The following is a 13136-nucleotide window of genomic DNA, read 5'->3' on the forward strand; positions in this document are numbered from 1 at the left end:
CAGCATGCCACCGGGATGCGTGTCATGGTCACCATGGGTGGGGGCACCCGGAAATACGAGAGTGCCGTCCTGCTAAGTGGGGCTACGTCTAGACAGTTTATCCTTCACCCATTTTTCTGCACAGCATCCTGAGGTAAACCAATTTTAAATGTTTTGTTTTCAGTAAACCAGCTATGACAATTTATACTAACAAGTTGAATTAGAACACATTTGAAGAAGTTTTAAATTTGTTTTTTACATTTTTCGCTTTTAATACAAATGCCTGACTGTGCTCAATTGTCAAGCTGCTTGCATGAAAAACTGGCCAGCCCAAACAGTGTATTAATCATGAGCAAATGGAACTGCAAGGAGTCCACTAGGTGCTTCCTTATCATTAAGGTAGTACAAGTGTTTATATCGTAGAACTGATGTGTAGCTTGATCTCTAGGGGACAGGAACACCAACCAATACTTGCAGATTTTGTGTGGACAGAAGGTATTTTTGACATTCAGTTTTGCTATATAGAAACAGAATGAGTAAATGAACTTTTTTTTTTTTGCAAGAGGCTAAGTAAAAGATTCAATCTGATTCTTCTAGAAGGGGGGAAAGGAGTTGAAAGTAGGCCTTCATTTGGCAGTCATCATCTGTACAAATTCTTCATAGTTGACTTGCCCATCTCCATCAATATCTATTTCTCTGATCATTTCATCTACTTCTTTATCTGTTAGTTTTTCTCCCGTGACATGACGTAGCTCCGCCGCGCTGATTGACTGTTGCCATCCTTGTCGAAGACTCTGGATGCCTTGCGAATTTCTTCTTCACTGTCTATATCTTTCATTTTTCTAGCCATCATAGTCAAAAATTCTGGGAAGTCAATGGTGCCATTACCGTCGGCATCCACCTCGTTGATCAGATCCTGCAATTCAAGTTCTGTTGGGTTCTGACTCAGTGACCTCATGACTGTTCCAAGTTCCTTTGTTGTGATGGTGCCATCGCCATCTTTGCCAAATGGGGAGAAAGCCTCCTTGAACTCTGCAATCTGTTCTTAGGTCGGCTGATCAGCCCTGGTGCGAGCGAAGGAAGAGGAGCAGAGGGAGCGAGGGCGGCTGCACCAGCGCGGGGGCTGTGCGGGCGGGGCGCCTCCACGGCTGCTGCTCTGAGGTTTTATTTTTCACGTCCCTGCTTATTGATGAAGCCGAGGCTCTTGTCATGTTAGTGCCCATTCGTCTTCCTGCTTTTGTGAAATATCTGATTCTGTCCTTTGCTCATTTGGGGGGCAGGTGTGTTGTCTTTCTTGTATTTGTTTTTTTTTTTTTAAGATTATTTATTTATTTATTTGACACAGAGACACAGCGAAAGAGAGAGAGAGAGAGAGAGAGAGAGCGCGAGCACAAGCAGGGGGAGTGGGAGAGGGAGAAGCAGGCTTCCTTCGGAGCAGGGAGCCCAATGCGGGGCTCGATCCCAGGACCCTGGCATCATGACCTGAGCAGAAGGCAGACGCTTAACAACTGAGCCACCCAGGTGCCCCTCTTGTATTGATTTTTAAAGGAATTTGCTATATATTTTAGGTATAATAATATAAATTATGTAATTTCCCAATTGTGACCTGCCTTGCCTCGTCTAAAATAAGTATGTTTCTCCCCTCTTCAATCTGTTAGCGTGGTAGACTACACTAATAGATTTCCTAATCACCCCTGTATTCTGGGATAAACCCAACTTCGTTGTTATACAAGTATCACTTTTGTATATTCTGGATTTTGCTTGCTACTATTGTGTTTAGGAGTTTTGCAGCCGTACGTAAATGACAATGGGCTTATTGTCCTTGTTTTATTGACCTTACCTGGTTTTAGTTTCAAGACTATTCTATACATTCATTCACTGAACAAAAATTTTTTTGAATGCCCACTATACCCAAGGTGCTAGCTATTCTAGGCACTTGGACATATCATGAACAAAAGAGAAAAATGTCTATCCTGGTGGAGATTACATTCTAGCCTCATATGATGAGTTGGGGTATGTTCCCCTTTTTCTGTTCTCTGGAGGAGCTGTACAACTTGGGAATTATCTCATCCTTAAATGTTTGAAAGAACATCCCTTATTGTTTTTTGGTTTTTTTAATTTTCAAGTAAGCTCTGTGCCCAACATGGGGCTTGAATTCACATTCCTACAGAAAGAGTAGCATGCTCTACTGCCTGAGCCAGCCAGGTACCCTTGAAAGAACATATTTTTTAAATCTGGTACTTTAACAATTGATTCTTTTTTTTGCCCAAAGATTTTATTCATCTATTTGAAAGAAGAGAGCACAAGAGCACATTCATCTACTGAGCGAGAGAGCACAAGTGGGGTTGGGGGGAGTGGAGAGCAGAGGGAGAGGGAGAAGTGGGCCCCCCACTGAGCAGGGAGCCCGACAGGGAGCTTGATCCCAGGACCCTGAGACCAGGTCCTGAGCCAAAGGCAGAGCTTAACCGACTGAGCCACCCAGGTGCCCCTTGATTCTTTTTCTTGATTGGTTATAGGATCATTCAGGTTTTCTATCTATTTTGAGTCAGTCTTAACTAATATTTTGTAGAAATTCTTCCATTTCATTTAAATTTTCAAATTTATTTGCCGGAAGTTGCTGGCAATGTTTTTGTTTTATTTTGCTTTTATCTCAACTACATCAGTACTTATGGCCACCTTCACATTTCTTTTTTTTTTTTTTTAAGATTTTATTTATTTATCTCAGAGAGAGAGAATGAGAGAGAGCACATGAGAGGGAGGAGGGTCAGAGGGAGAAGCAGACTCCCTGCCGAGCAGGGAGCCCGATGCGGGACTCGATCCCGGGACTCCAGGATCATGACCTGAGCCGAAGGCAGTCGCTTAACCAACTGAGCCACCCAGGCGCCCCCACCTTCACATTTCTTACCTTACCTGCCTCTTCCTCATTTTTCTTGATCCGTTTCACAACAGGCTTATCAATTTTACTAGTCTTATTAAATAATCAACTTGTGGCTTTGTTCTCTATTGTATTATATTCTCTATTATATCTCCATTTTCTTTCTTTTTTTTTTTTTAAGATTTTATTTATTTGACAGAGAGAGAGAGAGAGAGAGCACAGGTAGGCAGAGCAGTAGGCAGAAGGAGAGGCTCGCTGAAGAGAGCCTGATTGGGGCTCAATCCCAGGACCCTGGGATCATGACCTGAGCTGAAGGCAGACATTTAACTGACTGACCCACCCAGGCGCCCCTATATCTCCATTTTCATTTCATTAATTTCCATTCTTAAGTTATTGTTTCATCCCTTTTATTTTGGTTTTGTTCTGTTCTTTTAAAAATATTGGTTTCAGTTGGTGTTTAGTTCATTAATTTTCAGCTATTCTCGTTTTTTGTTTTTGTTTTTGTTTTTGTTTTTTTTCTCTTAGAACTTTGAATATATTGTCCCAATAATTCTAGCCTCCTTGGTTTTGTTTTTTTTTTTTTAAAGATTATTTATTTATTTGACAGAGAGAGACATAGTGAGAGAGGGAACACAAGCAGGGGGAGGGGGAGAGGGAGAAGCAGGCTTCCCGCGGAGCAGGGATCCCAATGTGGGGCTCAATCCCAGGACCCTGGGATCATGACCTGAGCCGAAGGCAGACGCTTAACGACTGAGCCACCCAGGCGCCCCTATTCTCGTTTTTTTTTTAAGGAGGGTTTGTTTTTATTTTGTTTTATTTTTTATTTTTTAATTTTTTTAAAGGATTTTATTTATTTATTTGTCAGAGAGAGAGTACAAGCAGGAGGAGTGGCAGGCAGAGAGAGACGCAGGCTCCTCCCTGAGCAAGGAGCCCGATGCAGGACTCGATCCCAGGACCCTGGGATCATGACCTGAGCTGGGGGCAGATGCCTAACTGCCTGAGCCACCCAGGCGTCCCATCAGCTATCTCTTCTGATAGAAATATTCAAAGTGACATATTTCCTTCTTAATATCACAAGTCTTCTTTAACTTTTATGAAAACCATAATACAAAAATGCACAAATCATAAGAGTTCAGCGAATTCTCACTAAGTGAGCAGAACATGTGTGACCCCAACGCAGGTCAAAAAACAGAACACTGCTAGTACACCTGAAGCCTCTCGTGCCTCTCCTAATCGTGGTCTCCTGCTTTCTCGGAGGTAACCACCATCACGACCTTTGTCATTACAGATCAATTTTACCTGTTTTTGAACATTATGAAAACAGAATAATGTAGTATGCATTTTTTTTATATTTGGCTTCATTTTGCTTGATATTATATTTATGAGCTCTAAGTTGTTGCATGTGGCTATAGTTTGCTCATTTTGTTGCTTTATATAATATTTTACCATATGAATATACTAGAATTCATTTATCCATTCTTCATTGTTGATGAACCTTTGTATGGTTTCCAGTTTGGGGCTAATGCAAATAATGCTGATGTGAACATTGTTTTCTTCTGAAATAATTTCAAACTTGTAAACAAAGTCACAAAAATAGTACAAAGAATATTTTTTCCTGAACCATTTGAGACTAAATTGCTGGTATGATGCCCCAAATAACTTAGAATTTATATGTAATTCCTATGAACAGTGGTATTGTCTTACTTAACCCCAATACAATAATCAAAAGCAGGAAATTAACATTAATACATTCCTATCATCGAATCCACACACCTCATTCAGGTTCTTCCAAGTGTCCCAGTATGTGTTTCATAGCAAAACACTCCAGTCGGGGATCACATGTTTTATTTGGCTTTCAGATATTTCTCCCTCAGTATGGAGTAGTTCTTCAGTCTTTCCTTGACTTTCAAGGCCTTGACTCTTTTGATTACAGACCAGTTGTTTTGTATAGTGCCCCAAATTTTATTTTTTCTGATATTTACTCATGTTTAGATTCAGGTCATGTATTTTTGGTAGAAATATCAGGGAAACAATGTTGTTGTTTTCATTGCATCCTGTCAGGTAGTAAATTAGGTCAATTTGTCCCATAAATGAGAATGTTCACTTCGACCAATTTACTAAGGCGTTTTCTAACAGGTTTCTCCTCTGTAAAATTACTCTTTTCCCTTTGTAATTAATAAGTATTTTGTGGGAGACACTTTGACACTATGCAAATATCCCATTTAGTTTTAGCATCCATGAATGACTCCAGTCTGCAATAATTATTAGTGTGATGGCAAATGTTGATTTTCTTTCCATCATTTCTTTTACATTTATTAAATGGAATTCTGCTATAAGAAAGAGCTGTGTCTTCTCCCCCTACTTACTTATTTTTTAATTATTAACTTATATGTATATGGACTCATACTCATCTTTATTTATATGTTACACTCTATTGCTATGGTGGTTTTGTTGCCCCCATTGTCTCACAACTGACCATGAAAAGTTCCTTCTAGCTGGTATCTGTGTCATTTCAAAATGTTTTTAAAGGTCTTTTACTTTCTGGCACAACAAAAATGTTCAAGGCTCATCATTTATTTCCCCTACCCCAGCCCTGGAATCAGCCGTTTCTCCAAGGAGCTTGGTCTTCTTTTACTGCAGAGTAATATTTAGAAACCCAGATCTAGGCCCTAGGTGCACTCATTGCTAGAGCTATGTCAGCAGAAAAAACTAAGAAAAATATAAAAGTATATACATAAACACATATATACATCTCTATCTTATAAAACACCATGAGTTCATTCCATAATATACTTTACTCAACCCTAAAAATACATTAAAAAACCATAAAATTCATAAACATTTCAGAATTGTTAACATATGCTCCTGTAATACAGGAATTTACTAACTATAGTATGACATTTGTGTACTCTTCTTTTTCTTTTTAGCTGTACAGTATATAGACAAAATACTTTTCTAAAGTTATTTAGGTTAGTTATTTTCTTCTCTACCCTCTCCAGTGTGGTTATGTTATTCATTTATTACTATTTGTATTCAATTTTGGGTCCCACCTCCAACACACACACACACACCCTGGTTTCAAATCAATTAAATGGGGGAAAGGAGAAGTATTTTTAGTGATGGTGATAGAATAATAGGATATCTGTTTGGGGAAATAATAAGCCTCAACCTCTATTACACTCCCTATGCAAAAATTAATTTGAGATTAGATCTAAATCAATCAAACACTACTACTATAAACTTCTGTAAAAATACATAAGAAAATATCTTTGCAACTTTGGGGCAGGCAAAAATTTTTTAGTTCATAGAAAACACTAGCCATAAAAGAAAACATTGATAAGTTGGACTACATCAAAATTAAATATATCTACTCATCAAAAGATACCATTAAAAAAATGAATAGGCGGGCCGCCTGGGTGGTTCAGTTTGTTAAGGGTCTGCCTTTGGCTCGGGTCATGATCCCAGAGTCCTGCCCTTCTTATCTCCCTCCCCTTGCTCATGCTCTCTCGTGCTCTCTCTCTCTCTCAAATAAATAAATAAAATCTTCTTCTTTAAAAAAAAGAAAAATGAGTAGGCAAGCTATAGACTTATGTACTGGAAAAAATATTCTCTATCTATCAACAAATATCTGTATTCAGAATAGATTTTAAAGCCCTAAAAGTCAACAGTAAAAAAGACAAGCAACCCATTAAAAATGAATAGAAGTCTTGAATGGGCAACCAAAAAAGCATATGAAAAGGTATTCACTCATTACTCATCAGAGAAATGCAAATTAAAACCCCAATGAAATACAACTACATCCCCCCTGAAATGGTTAAAATAAGAGATGACAAACCTGACATGGGTGAGAGTATGTAACAACTTAAATCCTCAATCACTGCTTTGGAAAACTCTAACAGTTTTTCTAGAAAGTTTAACATACATCTACTCTATGACCTAGCATACACAAAAACTCAAAATGGATTAAAGACCTAAAAGTGAGTCCTGAAACCATAAAAATCCTAGAAGAGAATGCAGGCAATAATTTTTCTGATATCAGCTGTAGCAAACATTTTTCTAGTTATGTCTGCTGAGACAAGGAAAACAAAAGCAAAAATAAACTATTGGGACTACATCAAAATAAAAAGCTTTCCCACAGTGAAGGAAACCATTAACAAAGCAAAATGGCAACCTATCAAAAGGAAGAAGATATTTGCAAAGATATATCTGATAAGGGGTTAATATCCGAAATGTTGCACAACTCAACATCAAAACAGCAAACAATCCAATTTAAAAATGGGCAGAGGACCTGAAAAGACATTTTCCCAAAGAAGACACACAGATGGCCAACAGACGCATGAAAAGATGCTCAACATCACTCGCCATCAGGGAAATGCAAATCAAAACCACAATGAGTTATCACCTTATACCTGTCAGAATGGCTAAAATAAAAATAACAAGAAAAACAAGTGTTGACAAAGATGTGGAGAAAAAGGAAACCTCATGCACTGTTGGTGGGAATGTAAACTTGTGCAGCCACTGAGGAAAACAGTACAAAGTTTCCTTGAAAATTTAAAAATAAAAATACCATGTGATTCAATCATTCTGCTACTGGGTATTTACCCAAAGAAAACTAAAACACTAATTCATAAAGATATCTGCACCCCTATGTTTACTGCAGCATTATTTACAATAGCCAAGATATGGAGCAACCTCAGAGTCCACTGAATGGATAAAAAGATGTGGTATATATATACAATAGAATATTACACAGCCATATTATTATTATTTATATACATATTACAATGAGATCACATCGTCTGCGACAACATGGATGAAACTTTATGGGCATTATGCTAAGTAAAATAAGTCAGACTGAAAAAGATAAATACCATATGATTTCACTCATATGTGGGATCTAAAAAAAAAATGAATAAACAAACAAAAAGCAGAATCAGACCCGTAAATATAGAGAACAAACTGATGATTGCCAGAAGGGAGAAGAGTCAGGGGATGGGAAAAATGGGTGAAGGGGAGTGGAAGGTATGGGCTTCCAGTTATGGAATGAATAAGTCATGGGAATAAAAGGCACAGCATAAGGAATATAGTCAGTGATACTGTAATAGTGATGGTGACAGACTGTAGCTTACACTTGCGGTGAACAAAATATAATGTATAAATTGTCAAATCACTATGATGTACACCTGAAACTAATGTAACATTGTGTGTCAATTATACTCAAATAAAAAAATTTTTTTAAAAATCTGTGAGCAATTCAAATTGTATCAGCTGGAGAATGGATAAAGAAACTATCCATGTGGAGAGTGGATAAATTTGAAACATATTGGAACACCTGGCTGGATCAGTTGGTAGAGCATGTGACTCTTCATCTCAGGGTCCCAAGTTCAAGCCCCATGTTGGGTGTAGAGCTTACTTAAGTAAATAATAGTTTGGGGCACCTGGCTGGTTTAGTGGATAGAGTGTGTGACTCTTGATCTTGGGATCATGAGTTCGAGCCCCATGCTGGGCATAAAGATTACTTTAAAAAAAAGTAACTGTGGCATATTCACACAAGGGACTACTACTCAGCAATTAAAAAGGACTGAACTACTTTAAATGGGTAGATTTTATGCTATGTTAGACATTTCTCAGTAAGGCTGTAAAAAAAGGAATGAATTGAATACACATGTACAACATTGATGAATCTCAAAAACACTGTCAAAAAAGAAACCAGGTACAAAAGAATATATATTATATGGTTCATTTACATATATACTATATGATTCATCTATCTAATGTTCAAACACAAATAATGCTAATCTGTGGGAACAGAAGTCAGATAGCGGTTGCCTCTGGTAGGAGATATTAAATGTAAAAAGGGTAATGTGGGATATAATTGTTCTATATTCTGCTTTGGGTGGTTGTTACATAAATATGTTTGTCACAACGTATGAAGCTAAACAGAATTTGTGCGTTTTATTTTACATAAACTATACCTTAAAGAGAATATCATTAAGAAAATGAAGAGACATACCACACATTGGGAGATAATATTTATGATTCATATGTGTGACAAAAGACTTACATTCAGAATATATCAAGGACCTCTAAAAACTAGCAATAAAAAAGCAAACATTCCAATTTGAAATGTGCAAAGTATTTGAACAATTAACAAAAAAGATATGAGGCTGTCCAATAAGCATGTGAAAAGATGCTTAACATCATTATTTACTAGGGAAATGCAAATTAAAACCTCAATGAGATACTATTATACATTCACTAAAATGGATAAAATGAAAATGACTTACAATATCAAATGTTTATAAAGATGTGATACAACTGGAACTCTTATTCATTGCTTGTGGGTGTGTAAACATTCTCTCATTTTAGAGAACTGTTTGGTAGTTTCTTAAAAATTTAAATATATACCTGCCCTATAACCCAGGAATTCCACTTCTAAGCATTTTTCCCAAGAAAAAATGGAGGTTTATATCCACAAAAAGGCTTGTACAAGAAAGTTCATGGCATCCTTAATCATAATAATTAAAACAACCCAAATATGCATCAACAGGAGAATGGATGAAGAAATTGTTTTATATCCATACAACGGAACACTACATAGCTATAAAAAATAACAAATAACTGACACCTGCAAACCATGGATGAATCTCAAAAATATCATACCAAGGTATATACGCTGTATTCCATTTATATGATTCGAATTTCACGAAGTCTAAAAATGGGCAAAACTAATCTATGGTGGGGCGCCTGGGTGGCTCAGTTGGTTAAACGACTGCCTTCGGCTCAGGTCATGATCCTGGAGTCCCTGGATCGAGTCCCGCATCGGGCTCCCTGCTCGGCAGGGAGTCTGCCTCTCCCTCTGACCCTCCCCCCTCTCATGTGCTCTCTCTCATTCTCTCTCTCTCAAATAAATAAATAAAATCTTTAAAAAAAAACTAATCTATGGTGTTAGAATTCAGAAAAGTGTTTGGATTAAAGATGAGCAGAAAATTCACTGGAAAAGGGACTAGGGTGATGGAAATGTTCTAGATCTTGTTTCAGGTAGTGTTGCATGGGTGAATACAGTTGCCAAAACTCATTCAACGGAAAACTTAAAATCAATTCAAAAAGCCCTAAAGTGAAGATGAAATAAAGATATTTTCAGAAAAACATAAATGTGTGGGTTTGTCACCAACAGGTCTGCACTAAAGGAAATACGAAAGGGTAGTTTTCAAGCAGAGAAAAATGATCCCAGATGTAAGCTTGGAGATTCAGGGAGAAAAATAGGAAAAAAATGTGAAATACTGAGCTGGCTCAGTCGGTTGAGCTGCAGACTCTTAATTTCTGCTCACGTCATGATCTCTGGGTTGCCGAATCAAACCTCCCTTGGGGCTCTGGGCTCAGCACGGAGTCTGCTTGAGATTTTCTCTCTCCCTCTCCTTCTGGCCCTCCCCCCAATCACACTCACTCTCTCTCTAAAGTAAATAAATACAGTCTTTTAAAAAATAAAACAGTAACAGTATATTGCAAAACTAACATATATATAACTAAAATACATGACAAAAATGGCACATGAGTCAGGAGAGAAGTAAAAGGAGTGAAAATATTTTCAGGTCCTTTCATTGTCCAAAAACAAGTAAAAGTTCTAATTTTATTAAATTCTAGTAAGTAAAAAATGCACGCAGTAATCTACAGAGAATTGTGAAAGAATATATAATTAACAAATGAATAAAAGGGAAATATTAAATAACGAAATACTCAATAAATCCAAAGAAAGCAATAAAGGGAAGAAAAAGAAAAACAATAAAAAGAAAAATGGAAAGTAAATAGTAAGCTGATAAATTTAAAACCAAACATATTGGGGCGCCTGGGTGGCTCAGTCGTTAAGCGTCTGCCTTCAGCTCAGGTCATGATCCCAGCATCCTGGGATCGAGCCCCGCATCAGGCTCCCTGCTCCGCGGGAAGCCTGCTTCTCCCTCTCCCACTCCCCCTGCTTGTGTTCCTGCTCTCGCTGTCTCTCTCTCTGTCAAATAAATAAATAAAATCTTTAAAAAAAATAAAAAATAAAAAATAAAAAAAAAATAAAAGACATAAATTGTCAGACTGGATTAAAAACAATTAAACCCAACCATACACTGCTTATAAAAGAACCATTTAGATGAAATATAAATCTATAGGAATATTCAAAGTCAAAGAAAATTAAAAATGTACCATATAAACTCTAAACAGAAAAAGCTAGTGTAGTTGTATTGATCACAGACGAAGTAGACTTTATGGCAAGAAATATTACATAATGAACAAAGATGAGAGATATTTCATAATGAAAAAAGGTACAATTCAGCAGAAAATATAATAAATCTATATTTTATGCACCTAAAAACATAGCCTTAAATGTACATAAAGAAAAAAAACGGATAGAATTAAAAGGAGAAATAGACAACTCCATAATCATAGTCAGAAATTTTAACACACATTTGTCAATACCTATTAAAATAGGCACAGGCCAAAGAATCAGAAATGATTTAAAAACCTGAATAAGACAACTAACACTCTTGACCTGATACCTGTAGAACATTGTACCCAACAACTAGAGAATACACAGTATTTTAAAGTTCAAAAATTTACTACATACTGGTACACAAAACAAGTCAATAAATTTCAGAGGACTGAAATAACACAGCCTGTATTCTCTGATCACACTCTAATTAAGCTAAGTTCCAATTTCAAAGATTCTCATGTGTTTGGAAACTGAGAATTACATTTCTTGATAGCTCGTGGGTCAAAGCAGATATCACAATAGAAATGAGAAAATATCTTTTACTGAAAAATAATGAAAACACTACATATAGAAACTTGTGTGACACAGTTTGGCTGTGTTTAGAGGTAAATATATAGCTTTAAAATGCTTATTATAAAAAGAACAGTGGCTGATAACGATTTAAGTTCAAAAATGAATACAAAATTTATGCAAAAGAAAGTAGAAGGAAAAAAATAACAAGGATAAAAGTGGACATTAATGACACAGAAAGCAAACAGAGAGAGCATCAACTTCGCTGAAGACTTTGAAACTGATTGTCTCTGTCAAAACTTACCAAGAAAAAAAATGAGAGAAAATAGAAACTACCACTATCAATAATGAAAAAGGGGACTTCATTACAAATCCTACAGACTTTTATGAGATAATAAGAGAATATTATGAACAATTTTATCCCAACAAATTTAAAAATTTAGGTGAACTGGACAAATTCCTAGAAAAAAAAAATTCCTAGAAAAACCTAACAAACAAGCAGCAGCTAAAAAAAAAAAAGAAATCTTAATAAGCTCTAACTTTCAAATAAAATGAGTTCATCATTTAAAACTTTCCCACACACTGTTGCTGTTGTCAACATCATACCAGCCCCTTGGATTCTAATGAAGTCAGGTGATGCTCCAGAATGAGAGACAAGCCAATTTAAGGGAAGTTTGGATCCAGCCTCATCTATAATTACTATTAGGTATTTGATAACAACAAACCCATCTAGATGCAGAATATCTTGATGCATTTTGACAATGTGAGGACAGCGGCGCCTGGGGAATGATGAACTCATGGAAAAGTGTTCTAGATTTTCATTTCAGAAAATCTGGCATGGTACCATAGCGCAAGACCTCTAGCCTGTACCCAAAAACTACATCCTCAGCTCAAGACCAATGTAAACCCCATCTTTTTTTTTTTTTTAAGATTTTATTTGAAAGAGAGAAAAAAAAAAAAGAGAAGCACAAATAGAGGGAGAGGGAGAAGCAGGCTCCCTGCTGAGCTGGGAGCCCTACATGGGGCTCCATCTCAGGACCCTGAGATCATGACCTGAGCCGAAGGCAGACACTTAACTGACTGAGCCCCCCAGGCGCCCCATACACCCCATCTTTTTATTGAAGTACAGTACTGATGCTTAGCTTTGCACTAATCACACATTCAGGTTTGTCTTCTACAGTTGCAGCTGATTTCTCAGCCATGTGGCCACACTATTACCTACTCCCTCCTCTTCCTGATATAAATCACAGTTCCCTAGATACTCCAAAAATCGTGGACAAATAAGTAGGGCTGTAGTAACAGTGATGCTGTTGTGCTATGGCCATTGAAGAGTCATTTAGTGTATTTGGATTATAGTTTTTTATCTGACGTAAGTCTGTGTGATACCAGCACAACCTGTAGAAAGAGTACATAATGGACTTTAAAAATATCTATAGACAAGTGGAGCACCTGGCTGGCTCAGTCTGTAGAGCATGCGACTCTTGATCTCGGAGTTGTGAGTTCAAGCCCCAAACT

General features: G+C 37.0%; 1 pseudogene; it reads right to left on the reverse strand.

The window, feature by feature from the left end:
* Positions 1-247: 247 nt before the first annotated feature.
* LOC118016641 lies at positions 248-1147 on the reverse strand (annotated as a pseudogene).
* Positions 1148-13136: the final 11989 nt, after the last annotated feature.

This window comes from Mirounga leonina, unplaced genomic scaffold (genome assembly GCF_011800145.1).
Source record: "Mirounga leonina isolate KUSES-001 unplaced genomic scaffold, KU_Mleo_1.0 Mir_168, whole genome shotgun sequence".
NCBI lineage: Eukaryota > Metazoa > Chordata > Mammalia > Carnivora > Phocidae > Mirounga > Mirounga leonina.